At 47.2% G+C, this 14376-nt stretch overlaps 1 protein-coding gene, 1 non-coding gene and 1 pseudogene across 2 annotated transcripts in view; all 3 read left to right on the top strand.

Moving 5' to 3' along the window:
• LOC133359663 (protein S100-A1-like) overlaps positions 1 to 14376 on the top strand; it is a 450535-nt gene that overhangs the window by 390020 nt on the left and 46139 nt on the right. The window lies entirely within an intron of this gene.
• TRNAA-CGC (transfer RNA alanine (anticodon CGC)) lies at positions 435 to 506 on the top strand. Its single transcript has one exon. It is a non-coding gene; the product is annotated as a tRNA-Ala (tRNA).
• On the top strand, positions 8661 to 9545 carry LOC133339077 (protein S100-A1-like; annotated as a pseudogene).

Here is a 14376-nt window from a genome sequence, read left to right as displayed (position 1 = left end):
CTGTGGGCTAGTGGAACCAGGTGCTTCCTACCAGTATAACCCTATATGAACGATACCTGAGGGTGAATTTGTGTTGATTTCAGGAACTTTCTATTTGTATAACTAGCGATGCACACAGTGATCAAATGGTTTACTTAAAAATTTGGAGATGAAAACCAGTGCTTAAAAGAATCCAAAACACTTTTTTTTATTTCCGAATTAAATATTTCCAAGAATAAATAAATTGGGAAAGCATCATAGTATCCATCTACATGTATGCTTGTTATTTCTATTTCTTTCAAAGAAATACATTTTGCTTGGACTCTGTGCAGACTCGATGTGTACAGGGCCCAGGGCCAACAGGAGAGTGAGTGGGGTGACGAGGGAGAGGAAGAAGCTGATGACGAAGTTTCACCCCGTACCGAGGTGGAACTGCGCCCAGGTAGAACCACCATGGGGATGTAGGTCAGTGGTAGAGCGCACGCTTCGCATGTGTGAGACCCCGGGTTCAATCCCCGGCATCTCCACGATGTGGTATTTTGCCAGTGGACAATTTTACTCTAAGGAATATGCGTGGCCTGCACAAAACGTCTGCTTGTTTTCATTCGTTCTGGTTGCTGAGCATAGATCCAGAAGACCAACATGTAATACGGTCAGCAATGAACAGCACTACAATCAAAGTTGTAGTCGATAAGAGTTAACATGTTTATGGCATTCATATTATTGCTTTTTTCGGTCAAGTCACGTAGAAGGGAAATAATAAAATAATAAAAATATTAAACAATTAAATTATCACGACGTTTCGACTGCAACACAAGCAATCATCATCAAGTGTGAAATCTAAATATTTATGGAAATTAACAAGATAAATAGAATTGAAACTGTAGGATGGACTTCCAAATTTGAGCAGTGCGTGGAGGAAGCCGATAGAAAAGTGTTGTGACCTGCCGAGTGGTGGTCGAACGGAGTGGGTGAGAAGAAAATCAGTCTGGAGTCCTCATCGCTGAAGGATAACTCAACGAGTGGAATTATACAAGTAGGAACAACAGTTTCCCACTGCCCACCAGTGATTATTTGTCTGTCGTGCATCGCCCCTCCCAAACATGTACGTTCAGAGATTGGTTGAAGTGCATCACGTGACCGCGAGCTTGCTGTCGTGCACGAATGTGCTGTCCAACCAAGTACCTACCTGCCCACTCCGAAGGAACGTGTTATTGTTAATACAAGTATTGCCAAGATCGTTATCTATTTATACCCCCCCAACATTACCGTAATCAAAGCCACGTTCCCACAACTGCACCATAACTGCAACACTATAGGGACAACACACCACCAAGGTGTGCTAACGAATGTGGCATAAATGCTACCCCCCCCCCCTTAATTAGAACCGTTCCAAATCTGAAATGTGGGGGTGGGGTGGTTGCATTAGATTGGTTGCACTTCAAGGTTTAGGCACATTTGAAATAAAAATAACGGTTTGGGTATTAGACATTTCGGTTTACCCCATAAAGTCGTGTTAAGCATGTTTCGCTCAAACATCAAGTCTGAAATCCGGAAAGTGGACCCATGATGACCTCAAACATGTTGGTGCATGGCCTACACTTTTCTGTGGGAATGTGGGCAGAAAACAGATGTGCTTTATTCAAACCGAATTCCTTTCATCCCGCAGGACTACTTCACCTTAAATCTTTTAATGATTTAGCGATAGTTTCATCTGGTGTAACGCCAATAAATACTAATTACAATGAAGGCAAAATTGTCAATTCGTTGAACCTCATGGCAGGACCCCGGGGTCCCGAATAAACGCAAGTCAAAATCGCAATTTTTTTGGCGACTACGTCCCACCGCGCACCTGGCACGGATCATTCTGTTATGTCGTCCAAGCGCAGCGAGGACGAATGCGCAGGAGTAACTCAACTTTTATACTTTTGTAGTGCAATAAGAGGGGAGGAGCTGATGGGGGCTCTGGGACCCTAGACAGATAAGTCCTCGGCACCAGGCGCTAGGATCCCAGGCACCCCAGACAGTTAAGCCCCTTGGCGCCACCAACGGGGGGGGGCTGTGTGTGCTCTGTGGGATATCTGGGGGCGCACACAACCCCACCCCTCGTTGGGGACGAGGCATAAAAGGGCAGCTCCCTGGCCGATCGGGGCCAATCGCAGCTCAAGACCCAAGACCCGCCAGCCAGTCAGCTTAGGATCCTGGACCCCCTCGTCCACTTGTCCTTGTAAGGGCCGGGACGCTGTGAGGGCCAGTGGTGGGACTCTGGGACTCCCGGCTCTACGTCCTTGTAAAGGTGAGTTCCGAGGAAGCCAGAGTCCAGACCCGCACCTTGGCTGGGTCGGGTCAGGTAGCCTCCCCTAGGGTAATTGTAGCCGGAGGACCCCAGAGCGTAGCCAGAGTAGTGTATCTAGGCTGTGTACCTAGGCTGTGTACCTAGGCTGTAACAGAGTATCAGGACTGTTGGAGTGTTATATTGTAATAAAGAAGTTACCTCTACAAGTGTTTCCGGAACCCATTACACTTTGACTAGCAGCAAGTACCCGGCGTTGCCCGGGCGAAAAAGGCCGACACACACATGGACTTGCACAGACATCGACCCACACACAAACACATCGACTTACACCAGGCATGTCCAAAGTCCGGTTCGCGGGCCAATCACAGCCCACGGTCAGATTTCATACGGCCCGCAAGCTTCGGTCTTATAATGTGTTATTTATGGCTCGCTAGCTCTGTCAGAATAACTACATCATAAAACTTTAAAGATATAATTCCTCCTTTCACCACACGGTGGCAGCACCATTCTAATGGGGTCCTCAAACTTTTTAAACAGGGGGCCAGTTCACTGTCCCTCAGATCGTTGGAGGGCCGGACTATAGTTCAAAAAAACTATGAACAAATTTATATGCACACTGCATATATCTTATTTTGAAGTGAAGAAACAAAACGGGAACAAATACAATATTTAAATGAAGAACAAGTCAAGTTAAATCAACAAACTTGCTATTATTTCAATGGGAACTATGGGCCTGCTTTTGGCTAACGAGATGGTCAATGTCCGGTTCCATATTTGTCACTGCTAGTCGTAACAAGTGATGCAAGTGTGCATCCGTTAGTCTAGATCTGGTTGGAGATTTCAAATGTTTCATTCTGGAAAAAGTCTGTTCACAGACATAAGTGCTGCCAAAGATGGTTGCCATTTTGAGTGCATGGTTCCTGAGATGAGGATATGTCTCAGAGGGGAGAGATGGATAGAAATTATGAAGGCTGCTTGACTTGAATGCGTCTTTCAGAGAGTCACAATTCTGCAGTTCAGCCAGTTCCATTTGGTAAATTGTATCCACATTTTCAATGTCAATAGAAAATGGGTTACGGAAAAGCTGTATGTCCTGTTCATGGAGATGAAGCTCTTTAAATCTAAATTGGAACTCCTTTTGCAATTTTTCCAGTGAATCCACACATGTTTTGTTTGGGAATGCAACCAATGGTTTTTTCCGCTAACAGATTTTGAGTTGTGGGGAGATGGCAGAAGTTGTCCTCCTTCACCTGTTTGATGAGGAGACCTAATTTTACTTCAAATGCTTTGACATGTGATTGCATATCACAGATGAGCTTCCCCTTTCCTTGAAGTTGCACAATGAAACTGTTGAGTAGCTCTGTTACATCTGCCAGAAAGGCAAGGTGCCATTTCCATTCTGCATCATTGAGCTCTGGTACTTCTTTGTTTTTTGAAAGCAGAAAAGCTGTAATCTGTGGAAGTAAGTCATAGAAACGTTTCAAAACTCTCCCTCGACTCAGGCAACGGACTTCTGTGTGGTACAGAACATCTTCATAGTCAACATTTAGCTCAGACAGAAATGCCTGAAATTGTCTGTGGTTTAGTGCATGAGCTCTAATGAAGTTAACACAAGATACCATAATTTTCATAACAGAGTCCCACTTCAGTGATTTACTACACAGCGCTTGTTGGTGGATGAGGCAGTGTATGACTATTGGATGAGAATGCTTATATTTGTCCATCTCTTGGTTAATGCGAGCAATTACTCATTTCTTAGACCCCACCATGCTAGGAGCACCATCAGTTGTCACACTGGCTAGTTTAGCCCAGTTCAGCTCCAAACCATTCACAGTTTGGCAAACCTTTTCATAGATATCCTCTCCTGTAGTTGTTCCTTTGATGCTTTGCAGTGCAGCAAGCTCTTCTGTGACTTCGAAATAGTCATTCGTCCCACGAATAAAAATTAGAAGTTGTGCAGAATCACGAACATCATTGCTTTCGTCGAGTGCCAAGGAAAAATAGGAAAGTTTTTTTGTGGAGTTTTGCAAATGCTGGTGCAAATTGTCTCCCATTTCTTCAATCCTCCGTGTAATTATAGGTCCTGAAAGACTCACTGTACTAAATAAATCGGCCTTCTCTGGACACATCTCTTTGGCAACAGAAAGAAGGCATTCTTTAACAAATTCTCCCTCCACGAATAGTCTGCCAGTGCACGCTATTAGCTTGGCAACTTGAAAACTTGCTCGCAGTGATGAAATATTTAGCTGCTTCTGCTTCACAAAAGTATTTTGCTGAGTTGTTAATGTATTTTTCAGTTTTAATATTTTATCTTTTCTCACTTCTCCGACCAAACAATCATATTTATCTTTATGTTGAGTTTCATAGTGTCGACGTAAATTGTATTCTTTGAACACAGACACTATATTCTGGCATATCAGACACACAGCTCTTTCCTTGTACTGCATGAAAAAGTAATCATAAGTCCACTGTTCTTTGAATATCCTACACTCCGAGTCAATTTTTCTCTTTCTTGACATCATTGTTTCCTAGGGAGTCAAAATTGCTATTAGTAAAATACCAATATATATACAGCGCTACAAAAACAATATACCAGCAATAACTTTGCCCACACAGAGACCTACAGGCTGCACTGCCCATCAATTCAGTCTGATTGGGGGAACTCCGCTTTTACCCCAGGCTCACACTTTTGCGGGTGCCATTAAAAAGTTAATTACACCTGCAGTTTTGTTCACAGATCGCAGTGCGATCTGCAAACTCGCATAGGAATCTGATCGCATGAGGGAGAAGACACATGCGATCCGATTCCACTGCAGGAAAAAGAAGGCACATGTGCCTTTTTTCTTATGAATCTAATGCAAGTTCAGCCATACAAGTGTAGTGGGCTCGAATTAGGTGCACACACACGCAGCTTGGAGGCAACACTATTTATTAAACGGTAAGTAACATAACGCTGTACATGAGGTGGTGACCACCTTCCTCAACTCACTAACACTCTGGAACACGACACAGACTGGACCAGGCAGGCAACGGCCTGCCTGGCCCAGGACGACGACTCGGGACTTGACGACCGATGATGTCTTCACTTTGGAGTACAGTACAACAGCCTCGCTCTGCGTTCACACCACACTTATATCTGCTTTGGCGTGGCCGGCTCCGACCAGGCATGGCTGGCTCTGTCCAGGCCACGCCTCCCTTCCCAGGCCACGCCTCTCTTCCCCCACCTCTGGGAAGGTCCGGATCCCTCCACCACGTGACCCCCCAGGCACCCCCTTGGGGCCCCCAGCCCTCGTGCGGGCCGACACAGTAGTGACCGTTCTATGTCACTACACAAGCATATGGCTGAACTCGCACTGCTCAGAGATCGCAACAGTATGAACCGGGGCTTACACAACATACAACATATAACCTCATACAACTGAATAGCAATCAGAATATAAATGCACTTACTGTCATTTAAATTGGGTTTCCTACTCCTCGGATGTCTGTCACTGACCAGCACGGGAGAACAGCAGACAGCCCCTCCAGAGATCAGAGATCACTCTGTTATTACCCCTCTATCATTTACTCAGCGGTACGTGTACTGGGGATCTACATCCCCAGCACACAGGAATATCACTGGGAGTGGAGCCGAGGGGCAAGTGAGGGAGCTGAGGGAGGGAGAGCCAGTCAAGCGCAGCCAGGGGAGGGCTGGCAGCCTTAGGCCTGGGGGGTGTGTCCAGTCAATTGACCCATTGAACCATTCACCAGCGCAGCCCAATGAGTGCTCGCCACCGCAGCCCAATCAGTGCCCAACACCGCAGCCCAATGAGTGCTCACCAGCGCAGCCCAATTAGTGCTCACCAGCGCAGCCCAATCAGTGCTCACAAGCGCAGCCCAATTAGTGACCATGGGCCGGATAAATGTCCTCGGCGGGCCGCATGTGGCCCGCGGGTCGTAGTTTGAGGACCCCTGCTCTCGGCTATCGGGTGGGAGAGGCCGTTACCTCTCCGTGTTAGGGACGCTTGTAGTCGTTACAAAGGGAAGTCTCTGCCGACTTTGTCAACACTACACATGTGTAAGGCGAATGGAAATTTATGGCGATCGTGTGTGCGTTGCTAGGGGCAACCCATGTACGCAGTGCAAAGTGTAATGAGATAAATGCTTACAAGACAATTGTGTGGGACTTACGTCTTATCTAAAAGCATATAATACGAGAGTGTGCGACTAACCTTGGGCGCTGTGCGCACGTGCGGCTGGCTGCGTTGTGACTCAGCACGCGTCGAAGGGAAATAAATATTAGTAAAACAAACTAAAGCTTTTAATAAATATCTCCAAAAAACGCTAATTAAAGTAATTTAAAGGTGAGGGACGTGAAAAGGGAATAGCCTATTCCCACCGCGGGGCTGAGGGTGTGCTGGCTGGCAAAATATTTTGGACATAAAGGCCACTGTTGGAGAGGCAAATCCCTCACAATATTTGCGCGCGCGCAGACTTTTATATATAAAAAAAGAAAAGATAAGAGACTCTCGCGGGCAAGTGCTGTTAGCGAGCACCTATGAAGGCCGGCACGGCACACGAGGGGGTGGGTGACAGCACCACGCCCGGCCACCTTTGATCCCCCAGGGGCGATGTTCACACAGCACCCGAGTTATTCGTTTGAGGCTGAGTCGACCTCGGGGAGGCCCAGGACCGGTTAAAATAATCGTCACCGGTGGTGGCCGTGAGCAGGAATCAAACTCGGGTCGCAGGATTCGTAGCGCAGCGCGCTAACCACTACACTACGTTACGCTTCTACATGCGCGGGTCACATGACAGATTTGACGTCACAGCTCACTTGCTGTGCAAAAAATATATGCATTATTGAGCTCGCCCCCCCCCCCCCCCCAAAAAAAATCTAAAGTGTATTTTTTTTATTTCTGAATGGTGTACAGTCTGGAAAGTACCCACATGGCAAATTTAAAGTTTGTTGCATGTCGGGAAGTACGCTAAATATTTTGAACAGACACACATAATCACAACTTAGCCTTTTATAGAAATGGAGATTAGCGCATCGTGTCGAGCTCGTCGAGAGGAATAGATTGCCGTATCGTTCGCCTTCAGCAGACACGAAATGACGTCGCAACGCAGTTTATGGGACACGCCATAATGTTCATTTTAGGTGAATTATTATATTTATTGAAAACGTTTTCCTAGCGAAGGCAGGCTTTATGAACTAGTGATATAAAACCCTTTGCCAAGCTAAACATCAATCCGGGCTCTGTTTGTTCTTTCCTCCGCCACGCGGGGGCAACACAAGTCTTGCCGCCTAGTGACGGCATCCCAGCGCCTCATGGGAGACGCGTGCCAACTCCACCAATGACGATCACGCTGCCCTCAATTATGGTCGTTCGTAGTTCTCAGGGGCCGTCCATAAATGACGTCACGCGATCTTTGACGATTTTTGACCCCCCCCCCCCCCCCCTCGTCACACGGCGTCACAAAAAGTCAGACCCCCCCTCAAATATGACGTCACAAAGCTCTACCCCCCCCCAAACATCGTGATCAAATGCATGTGGTGTACCTGTTACAATGCTGGGTGGTTCAACTGCCGCTCGGGGAGATCGAACCAGAAGACCTCTGCATTACACATCCAGTGAGCAAACCTTGACACCACGGCAGATCCACGTACATGTGGACATATCAGTCAAATCCTGCAGTGAAAACGCGGGCATCTCATTTGCGTACAATTATTACAGCACGGGTTGTGGTGTCGGATGCTCGTGACGATGTAGATTTAATTTATTTCGTCCCCGTGCAAACTCCTCCACTCCCTCCATCAAGCGCCCGCTTGATAGCAATGTTGGGGCCGCTTGGCACGCGCCTCCCATGAGTTCATTGTCTGTTGATGTTGTTGCTGCTGTGCTCTGGCGTCACGGACTTCGCTTGTAAATTAGCCGGTAAACGAGATGAACGGGACCAATCAAAAAAATTATCACTCAATCGCACAGTGAGAGCGAGCAGGTGTGAGTGGTGACGTCACTGGACGCGCTTCATAAAAGCCGCAACGGGTGGCAGCAGTCGTCGTCAAAGCTGCAGACGTCGTCAAAGCTGCAGACGTCTGTTGCAGGTACCGCCACCGCCGCGGTGTTGGGCAAGATGCCTTGTGTAGTGGGGATCTCTGCAACGCGCGGGTTTTACCTGGGTTCGGTGAGAGCTGTGCGCAGCGCTGGTTGAGGTTTAGGCCAGAAATTGTTTTTAGAACAAAGCTGGGGCGCTACGTGATCAGTCGTTGTGGTTCTTCACATTATGGTGCGTAGAGTGAGGTGCCGTGTGCATTGTCTTCACGTGATTGAAGGCTGTCTCGTTTGTCGTGTCCTCGCAGATTTCACTTGCGTACTTACTCGACCGTGCATTGCTTGCCAAAATGAGCGACCTCCATGCAGCCACCCTGAAGCTCCTGTCCACCTTCAATGAACTCGCCCGCGACAGTGCTGTGAAAGATTGTCTGAAGAAGGAAACGTTCAGGAGTTTCCTGAACGGGGATAAGGGCAAGAGTCTGATCCAGGTGGGATGTGGTTTTGCTATTCGTATGGACCAGTCCCTTTGTTCGTCCCATTTTTGAGCCTCCGGTTGTATCCTTTAAGCTTGTACCCCTCTCTTCTGTAATAAAGGCCACTGGTTTGGATCGCGTAAGTATTATTGCCTGTTAAACCCGACACAGCCAATTGGTAGGGTTTGTCACGTAAATTGCGCTGATTAGTTGCTACTTTGGCATACCAGTGTTAGAGAATTCGCAACTTGTACTATTGAGTACGCCGTTTAGCTGTGTTCACAATCCGCTTCATGAGGCGAGAGCCAGAATTGTGCAGTGGTGTTTCGGTCTTGGAGATGGTGTCTGACTGTGGGCCTAATTGGGGGTGAATTAACGTGTAGGAAGTTAATGTAGTCTCAAGATTGACTGGATCCTTAATTTTGAGAATACACGGTATATTTGCTTATTCACAGTTAATCAACGTGGTAGAATGACCGCCATGACACCGCGTATCACTTGCTGTCGATTTTGCCCGTGTTCTGCGGTCCAGGTCCAGGCTTTTCTAACTCTGCTGCTTTGATTCCATTCAGAATCCCGTGGATGGGTTCGTGGTGAGCCGCATCCTGAGGGACCTTGGTGATGACAAAGATGGGTAACGTCGACTTCCTCGAGTTCGTGATCACGATCGCCACCTTGAAGTTCTGCTGCCACCCGAACTTCCGAGCGCACCACGAGCGGAATGGCAGGACCCACGCGTTGCGCGCATTCCAAGTGTAACGCGCCTGTTGCTTGATACGGATACTATGAAATAAACGGTGTAATCATCAACGTGGCGTGCTTGTGACCTTGATACTCTAGGAAAATAATCGAGTGCAGTGGTTATCCATGCAATGTCCACGATGGGCAGCTACCAGGATGAGTCTAGCGATATGGAACGTGCCAGGAATCCGTTTCCTGCTTGCAGTTCTGTGGTTTCATAATTGGAAGAATCGATATAGTTGACAACTATGCAACGTAGGATGGGCTGCACTATTCATTTTCATACCGCTGTTTATACTTCGTGTATTTGCGTGGGATGAAACTTTTGATTAGCAAGTGATCTGGATTTCTTGCACATACTTTCCCAGGAACAACCCAGCCTTTTGATCTGTAATGCTGTAAGTGATAAATTAACAATATCAACACCATGTATGTATTACCAACATGGTTATACATATTTACCCCCCCCCCCTCCACATGACCAACATGGTTGTACATATTTACCCCCCCCCCCCCCCCCCTCCACATGACCGTACTTAAAGCCACGTTTCCACAACTGCATCATAACCGCAACACGTTGGGCACAACCACCACGGTGTGCTAACGAATGTGGGCGGAATGCTGGGTTTGCCCCCCCCCCCCCAAATTGGACCGTTCCAAATACCTGAAATGTGGGGAAGGGGTGGTTGCATTGGATTGATTGCACTTTTTTCATGGTTTTGGCACATTCGAAGTTTTGCATCATTAACGTTTCAGTTTACCCCGAAAGTCCTGTTTGTTAAGCATGTTTCCCTCCAACATAAGTATGAAGTCTGGAAAATGACGGACACATGCGAATTGTTTACAGATGACCCATAAAACATGTTGGTGCATGGCCTTCACTTAATTTATTGTGGGATGTGGCCTGAAAAAGGATGTCGACTTACTTTCATCCCGCACGACTGAATACTTCACCTTAACTTAAATATTTTAATTGTTGAGTGATAGTTTCATGTGGTCTAACGCCAAAACACGTTCCTTCGGAGTGGACAGGTAGGAACTTGGTTGGACAGCGCGTTCGTGCACGACAGACGGACAAATAATCCCTGGTGGGCAGTGTGGAAGCTGTTCCTAACTGTATAAGTGTAATGTGTCGTGTCGTGTATAGTGTAGTGTGTAGGTTAAACGTTGAGTTTTATAAGGACACCACGGGGTGACCAGCCCCACCCCACCCAGCCCCATCCCTCCCAGCCCCACGGGGTGACCAGCCCCACCCCACCCAGCTCCACCCCTCCCAGCCCCACCCATGCCCCTCCACCCCCTCCCCACCCTCTACTCCCCATCCAGCCCCTCCATCCCCACCCAGCCCCTCCCCACCCTCCCCTCTCCACCCAGCCCCACTCCTCCCACGCCCAACTGAATCACCTTAAGGTTGGGAATGTTGAAAGAAACACGAGGCAAAAAGATCCGTTTTTTTCTAACGCCAAATAAGACTAATTACAATGAAGGAAACGAGGTATTTAAATTTATAAAAAGCAGTTGATAAATTAAAAAGATTTGAAAATTATTTCGAGAGCTTCCTTCTCTAGCTCCGCCCACTTACCCTTGGGTTGGGCCCACCGCAACCGTTTATAAACTCTTGTTGTCAGCAGCTCTTTCTTGTGTCAGCGGTTGTCCTGCTGTATCGGTGCCACCTGATGAAGGTCGCTTGTGTTGCGATCGAAACGTCGTGATTTGTTTTATTTTATTTCTAACTACGTGACTTTACCGAAAGAACCAAAGAGTATTATATACTCTCCTTTAGATGCCCCTGGTTCTTCATGTTCTGCAGATGTAGATGCCACTGGTTTTTCATGTTCTGCAAATGTAGATGCCACTGGTTCTTCATGTTCTGCAGATGTAGATGCTGCCATCTATTGCGGGGCGGTTGAACTTACGACTCTCAGTACGAACAGGCAACTGGACATATGGACCAGGTTTGTTCATTTCTCTGAAAGTTTGTAAGTCGAATGTTCGTAAGTAGAGGAGTCCCTGTACTTTATTTTTAAATGAACAACCTCACGTTGGCACAATACATGCCAAATAACACGTGCTGGTGATTGGACAGGGTTTAGGGTCAGGAGTTCCCAAATCCACACTGAAGTACAGCATCACCCGCTTAAAACAAAATATGTTGGAACTTGAGGAAGATCCTAAGATTGGAGGGAAAAAAAATCGACTCAAGCCTTCCTGAACGGGCTGCCTTATTGTCCTTGTTTTAGATGGTTAATGCTTTTAAACATTTGTTTAAAAATGTTTAAAAGTGCAATACAGTATAAGCTTTATTTTATTACAATCAACCATGTATATCCATGAGGTTTTTGGGTTAGATCGCGTGAATATAGATGTCGTTAAAACCGCCACCACCCAACACAGCCAATTGCTAAGGTTTGTCACGTAAACAGAACGTGCCAATGCGTTACTAGTGTAGTGTCAGTGGAGCGGGAGACAAGGTTCTTGAGGAGGCACCTTCTTTATTCTCACTTTCAGGTTCACAGGTTCGCCCTCGCTTCTCCCACGTCTAGCCTAGCCTGGACACAACCCTGACCGTGTTACACCAACGGCGTCGACCGAGACAGCCAACAACTATCCGGCCGCGCAATGTCCAGCGAAGACAGCAGCGACGAAAGCAGCGAAGGTGGCAGCAACGACGAGATGAGTCCACACTCAGAACCGGCAGCCACGAGCTCTCAGCTCCACCCTGGCCACGCCTCCCTTCTCGAACCCACTAGCGGGTTCCAGGGGCTTCCAGACGGGGTCTCTGTGACCCTTGTCCCTGTTCCTCCGCCCTGCCGACACACCCGCATAAGTGCTCACCGGCGTGTGTACTGCTCGTCCACCGCAGTTGCCGTTGCTGGACAGCAGACGGCGCTATTACACTACACTAGTACAGCACACCGGTGTGTTGGAGAGTAAACCCACACCATTTACAATTCGAGTACGACGTTTCACCAGTAATTACAATGTTGTGGGCCTACTCTCTAACACACCGGTATGCTGAACTTGTAACGAATTGGCATGTTTTGTTTAAGTGACAACCCTTACTATTTACCTGTCGGGTGGTGGCAGGTTTAACGACATTTATATTTACGCGATCTAACCCAATAACCTCTATGGATATTGGTATATTACTGTACATTGTGTTTATACTATGTTGATTTGAATCAATCACTAAATATCACGTATCAATCCTCCCTTCCTGGGAATGAGACAACCACATTGTTCATCAGCAAGGAATAACCTCACTACATCTCTTCCGCACATGCTCTGTGAGCCTAAACTCAACTTGAAGAATCCCCTTTTATTACAATTACATCATGACCAGTAACCAAAGAAGTGATACACAAACAAGCATAACCTGATTCACCTTTATTTGAGTTAAATAAGCAAATTGCACGATTTTAACAAAGGCTAATTATTGTCAATTTATGAGCGCAACTCTCATGCATTCAAAATACAGGTGATGCTTGTACACACGTCGCATTTTACAATAAACACATCTGTGACAATCATGGAACACTGTATACCGTACAAGGTCTTTATTTACCAACTGAACAATGTCCCTTTGGGGCACGTATTAAAAATAAAATTCAGCTGGTCCATTTTCAAGACATTATTTCATTCAAACAGCAGCTCTTTTGGCAACTATAATGCACGGGACCTTATTGACAGGATCTGTTCGCCTTTTGGCGTTCTCTGGTCTGACACTGGTGAGACTCGGCCCTAAAGAAGGCTGTCTCTGGTGTAGGTCAATCAGTTTCAAAGAGAATGAAAATGCTATCAGAGAATGTTTTGTTTGCATGTTCACCACAAGTACCGTGTGGCTAATGCGAACTTGATTCCTTGCCAAATGTACCTATTTCGTGTTTGAACATCTTAACACCTGTTGTATTGCCAGCAGAGGTGTGGACTCGAGTCATGTGACTTGGACTCGAGTCAGACTCGAGTCATGAATTTGATGACTTCAGACTCGACTTGGACTTGCATAACAATGACTTTGTCCCACCTCTGAGGTGTGGACTCGAGTCATGTGACTTGGACTCGAGTCAGACTCGAGTCATGAATTTGATGACTTCAGACTCGACTTGGACTTGCATAACAATGACTTTGTCCCACCTCTGATTGCCAGAAAGGGTAAAAACCTATTATTTTTTTCATAACTTTTATGAAGGGTTCTTTCGGCAAAGTCAAGATGGCGGCGCGTATACATGCAGCGGCTCGTCTCTCTCCCATCAGATCGGTGTTTTTATGTTTTTTGTGTTATCCATCTACGTGCATTTGTTCGTCATCATCACGTCGATTAAACGTAAGGCGCACATACTCTCGCGAATTTCTGCTCGCCATCGGCAGAACCACACTCATGGATATAAACCCAGCAGACGCGGAAGAGCTACGCGACTGCGGTCTGCTCCAGAGGCCTGCTCTACCACCGACCCCTACTACTGCAACCAGCCTACAGTGGAAGCGCCACAGGCGGTGTATGAGGAAGCAGAAGAGGGGAAAGCGCGGAGGTATCGAGGCTAGGCGAGCGGCTAGCCCTCACCGGCCGGCTATCCCTACCATCACACTGGCCAACGTACGCTCGCTGGAAAACAAACTGGACTATATCCGCCTTCTTCGTACAACTTCCAGGACTGTGAGTGAGTGCTGTGTCCTTGTGTTTGTGGAGACATGGCTTAACGACAGCGTCCCGGACCATGCCATTCAGCTAGCCGGGCTAACATGTTACCGGGCGGACAGAGCGCTCGTCGAGGGGGGGAAGACTCGCGGCGGGGGACTCTGTGTTTACATCACCGATGCCTGGTGCCGCGACGCTGTTGTGGTCTGCCAA

Source organism: Lethenteron reissneri, chromosome 8, assembly GCF_015708825.2.
Source record: "Lethenteron reissneri isolate LAM-NWPU_2019-01 chromosome 8, ASM1570882v1, whole genome shotgun sequence".
NCBI lineage: Eukaryota > Metazoa > Chordata > Hyperoartia > Petromyzontiformes > Petromyzontidae > Lethenteron > Lethenteron reissneri.
The sequence above is the reverse complement of the archived record's forward strand: the minus strand, read 5'-3'. Positions and strand labels throughout refer to the sequence as shown.